At 36.0% G+C, this 5534-nt stretch overlaps 1 pseudogene; it reads right to left on the bottom strand.

Moving 5' to 3' along the window:
- Positions 1 to 4237: 4237 nt before the first annotated feature.
- LOC138831878 (ragulator complex protein LAMTOR3 pseudogene) lies at positions 4238 to 4859 on the bottom strand (annotated as a pseudogene).
- Positions 4860 to 5534: the final 675 nt, after the last annotated feature.

The raw sequence follows: 5534 nt of genomic DNA, 5'->3' as shown, positions 1-5534 counted from the left end.
ATCATTGTTGTATTGGCTCACCCTTTGTCCTTTGTCTCACCATTTCTGTGATTCCCCTTCACATCCCCAAATCAGAGAAACTTATCTACAATACAAAGGATACTAAAATAAGAAACAGTGACAATAGGAAGTAAACCAAGGGGGTTTGTGTGAAAAACAAAACAACAACAACAAAATAAAAACAAAACAAAAAAGAAATAACTGCATACAGTACATTAAGAAAAATATCTTGCCTCCATATTTTATGGTTCATTTCAATTAGCATCATTTTATAAGGTCATAACAGCTATTGAGCTATTGAGTTCCTCTGCTAGGACTATCCTAGACATATACTAATTATTATAAATGAGGAAAACCTGGAAGCCTATGTTTCTTTGTGTCTAGTTTACTTTAGTTAATATGATTTTCCAAATCTATTACATAATAATCAGGCAATGTCATTCTTTCTGATAGAAGCATAGAATTCCATTGTGTATATATACCACATTTTCTTGATCCATTTGTCCACTGAGGAGCATCCTAGTTGATTTCATATCTTAGCTATGGTAAACAATTCTGCAATGAACATGGTTGTGCTGGTAGTTTTAGTATGACCTTGTTTGTGATCAATTTGGATAAAGGTCCAGGAGTGGGATTGCTGGTTCATAGGAGAACTTCTTTTGATGAACCTCCATACCACATTTCAAAGTGGTTAAACAAGTTTGCATTCCCACCAACAGTGGAGTAGTGTTCTCTTTTGGCCACATCTCCACCAGAATCTACTATTACTTGTTTTCTAGATACTGACCATTTTAACTGGGGTGAGGTAGAATTTCAATATGGTTTTGACTTGCATTTCTTTTATGGCCAAAGATGTTGAACATTTCTTTGTGTGTCTGTCGTCCATTTGGTATTTATACACTACGGAGGACAAGTAAGGGTTATGACAAGGTGAATATTATCAAAGCATTTTATATGTACATATGCAAATTGCACAATGTGCTGGGTATGGTGGCACACACTTAGAATCCCAGCTACATGAAGACAAGAGAATTGTGGTTCCAGGATGGACAAAAGTTAGTGAGACTCTGCCTCACTGGGCTGGGAATGTGGCTTAGTGGTAGACTGCTTTCTGAGCATGCATGAAGCCCTGGGTTTAATTCCTCAGTACCACATAAATAGAAAAAGCTAGAAGTGATGTTGTGGCTCATGTAGAGTTCTAGCTTTGAGCAAAAGAAACTCAGGAAGAGTGCCCAGGCCCTGAGTTCAAGCCCCAGGACTTACAAAAAATATCCTATGCACATACCTATCAATAGCCCAACAACATTCTTTAATGAAAAAAAGAAGCAATCCAAGACTTCATATGGAGCAATAGAAGACTCCAAATAGCAAAAACAAACCTTAGCAGAAAGAGCAGTGCTGGAAGAATATCAATACAAAACTTCAAACACTATTTTTAAGCTGTAGTTATAAAAACAGCTTGGTACTAGCACATGAACAGGCCTGAGGAACATTGGAATAGAAGGCCCAAGCATGATCCCACAGGCTTATGGTAACCTAATCTTTGATAAGGGAGCCAAAAAACAGGATGGAAGAAAAACAGTCTCTTCAACAAATGGTGCTGGTAGAATTGGCTAAACATACATAGAAAATTGAAGTTGGATTCTTCTTTATAATCCTGCACCATAATCAACTCCAAATGGATCCAAGACCTTGAGGTAAAAGCATATACCCTGAAAATATTACAGGAAGGAATAAAGGAACCTTACTTCATTGTTGGTGGGAATGTAAACTTGTTCAACCACTTTGGAAAGCAGTATGGAGGTTCCTCCGAAGACTTCACATAGATCTCCCCTATGATCCAGCAATCCCACTTTTGGGCATTTACCCAAATGTTTACAAACAAGACCACACTAAAGCTACCAGCACAACTATGTTTATTGCAGCATTATTTACCATAGCTAAGATATGGAACCAACCCAGATGCCCCTCAGTAGATGAATGAATCAAGAAAATGTGATATATATATACCCAATGGAATTCTATGCCTCCATCAGAAAGAATGACATTGCCCCATTTGTTAGGAAATGGAAAGGTTTGGAAAAAATTATATTAAATGAAGTAAGCCAGGCCCAAAGAAGCATAGGTCCCATGGTTTCCCTTATTTGCAATATCTAGTATATGTATGAGTCAAGCGGAAAAGGTCAGATAATGTGATGTTAGGAAAATGAACCCTTAAATATGTATTTTAATGTTTTCGTTTCTTTCATGCATGTGTTTCTAACGCATTTATAAGATTATTTCTTTGTTGCTTTGTATGTCCCTCCCCCACAGTGTAACCCCCGCTTTCACTATATTTGATGTCAGTATAACATGTGGAGGAGATGGGGACAAACAAGTCGTTTAAGGATTCAGGTGGACCTGTTGCAACAATGAGAAGTACAAAATGTCATATCAAAACCAACTTTACAATGTCGGTGTGGGGGGGGAGGGGGATCTAATTGGGTGGGGGGAGGGGGGAGGCTGGGAAGGGAGGTGAAGGGTAAACAAAGGAGGAGGCTGCAATGCTTGGTAAGAAATGTATGCATTATCCTGCCCATGTAATTGTAGCCCCTCTGTACAGTATGTTCACAAATAAAATAAAATTAAATTAAAAAAAAAGACCCAGAAACACAACAAATCAAAGAAAGGTTGGACAAATGGGATTGAATTAAACTGCAGAGCTTCTACACATCAAAGGACATAGCTAGCAAGATCAATATAAAGCCCACAGATTTGGAGAAGATCTTCACTAGCCATATGACAGACAAAGGCATCATATCTAAAATACACTTGCAACTCAAAAAATTAACCCCCCAACAACAAATCCTGAAAGATACAACCACCCCATTAATAAGTGGGCTAAAGACTTAAAGAGAGACTTCTCTGAGGAGGAAGTAAAAATAAACTGTTCTTTTTTTAAAGCAATTTCGCTATATCATTTTAATAAAGTAACTATATTTTATTTTGACACAAGAAATTCTAGGCACTTTGCAACTTCCTTTCTTCCAACTTTCTTAATATTCTTAAATTTGTTAGCACAAATATTCAATGGGTATTTAAGAACATTTGCATACACAAAGTTTTCCTGGCAGTTTCTCATTACCAATGCCATTTACAGAACAGTAATCTTACTTCAACCAAACTTGAGAGGCACTGTTCCCTAGATTACTATTCCTGGCTGTCAATCCTTCATCACAACACTAGGCCTAACTTTCTCTGTCAAGTCTCAATAGAGACAACAGAGAATAGACTGATATTTATTAAGAATATGTGGATCCAGAGCAAAATCATATATTAGTTTATACTCCACATGGTCAAATTGAGGACTGTTTTGAAAAAAAATAAAGTGTAATTTGCCATGCTCTCTCTTCTTCTGACCTACTGTAATTTGAGAAGGGCAGCCAACTTTCTCTCCAATGAGTTACTGTATTATATTGTGGTTCGACTCTACTTTTTCTTTTATTTTTAAAAATACTAATTTATACTCATGTATGAAAAAAATGACTAAAATGATCACATTTAAATATATACTGAAAACAGGATTCAGTAACAAGTCATATTTGAATTCTATGAAGAACAATCATTAAAACACTGATTAGTTATAGAGAGAAGAGTAGGAAAAGAGTAAGCTATAATTTTCCTTTTCATTAAAGAGAAGCACCCTCTAAAAAAAACTCAATAGTGACATATCTACACTGCAAAGTAAATATATATAAAGTTAGTGATTGTACTGATTTTATTACTTTTACTAAGCCATTTTATCTTCTCACACTCAATGCAAAATAAAAACACAATGGAAGAAAAATATATCCTTGTTATTATTCACAATAAGAGGGTCTGCTGCGCGCTTGCAGTCTGGGAGTCCTGAATGATAGAGACCACTCGATGGCTCATGTGGACCAATGCACCATTTTGGTTCTGATCCACTGAACAGGATCCCATCTGTATGTGGCAACTGCACTAACTCCACAGGAGCTGTGACAGACTGAACCAGTTCAGATTATCCCCATTATCCCCAGATCTTGCTAAAGAAAAGACCTTTCAAAGTAAATGTAATACCTGTCTATAATTACACCTACAGACTGATTCTTTAGTATAAGGTGGAAAAGGGGGTTCTCTCTTACATACATACAGAGAAATTATTGTAGTCTAAGGATTGCTAGATTGACTTGTGTTTTTATAACAAGATAAGGTATACATCAAAACCACCATAAGATTAAGAAACTCCCACAACTTTGATCAATTCTTCAAACAATGGAACAAGTTCCTTTTCTAGACTGACAATTAGCCCTGTGTTGGCATGGCTTCTGGCTATGAAACTCACCACAAGAGGTAAACGATTGAACTGAACTACCTGGGAGGTATTATAGTAACAGATGATGCCTTTATTCTTTGAAAGTCCAAGTTTGCTCCCTTTGTCTGTTGCAAGGCAAAAGTAGATAAGAAACCAGGTTGCAAAGCATGCTTGGGAGCATTATCACTGGCCACTTTGATAGCAGGTACTCCATCTCTATGCGACACAACAATAGCATGGACTCCTTCAACACTTGGTAACTTCTTATACAGGAATCGCTTTAGGTCCTTTTCTTCTAAGTCTCAGATTCAATATCAGTTCAATAGAGATAATCATAGAATCTACAGCATGACACTGCTGGTAAAATTTATTGAGATGTATTATTAGCATACATCCACCATGACGAACCCCTTTACCTAGCAGGATCAATCTTGCAAGCCTGGGTTTCTGGGCCACTGGAATATCCCCACAGTACTTGAGGTAAAGAGCCAGACTATACTTTTAGGATATGAAAAGAAAATTCTGTACCTGCAATCTCATGCATATTGAAATTTGTTTATTGCATTTCCAACTTGAAAACTGGTTCGCTAGATGGCTAAAAGAACTTTAAAAGAAGTGCTCATCCACTACTAAATCAGCAAGAAAGAGCACCTGGAGAGAATTCTAGTTTATGCTGATAATTATAATTTCAAAGTCTGTAACCTTCTTGTAAAACTATTTGACAGCTTAATATTCTTGTGTTTTTTTCCATTGCTAGATGTCAACAGCTATGATAGACATTCTTTGAATATAAGTCTTATCACATCACTCCGTTTTTTACTTGGGCAAAATTTTATGTCATTTATAGTTTATTGTAAAATTAGTGATGATTTCTTAATATTACAGGTTATTTGGAAATACAACATGATGATATGCTTCTAGGGAGATTTAAACATCATGTTGTTAAGATAAAAGTAACAACCTCACTCATGAAAGTGTTTTTCAGAATTTCTGATAATTAAGGAAATTATAGCTGTCATGTGTGAAACATTTAAATAAGTAGAAATTTGGTCTCTGTGATGATGACTTTATATTGATGCTTAAATTTGTACCGAATCTATTTAAATGAGTTATCATATGGCATACTTCAGTATTTTGTTTATTTCAATCCGATAAACAGATACAAAGTAAAAGTTTTTAGTCTCAGCTTTTGTTAAAAATATTTTCTAGCTGGGAGCTT

Source organism: Dipodomys merriami, unplaced genomic scaffold, assembly GCF_024711535.1.
Source record: "Dipodomys merriami isolate MVZ:Mamm:240054 unplaced genomic scaffold, mDipMer1.0.p SCAF_2, whole genome shotgun sequence".
NCBI lineage: Eukaryota > Metazoa > Chordata > Mammalia > Rodentia > Heteromyidae > Dipodomys > Dipodomys merriami.
The sequence above is the reverse complement of the archived record's forward strand: the minus strand, read 5'-3'. Positions and strand labels throughout refer to the sequence as shown.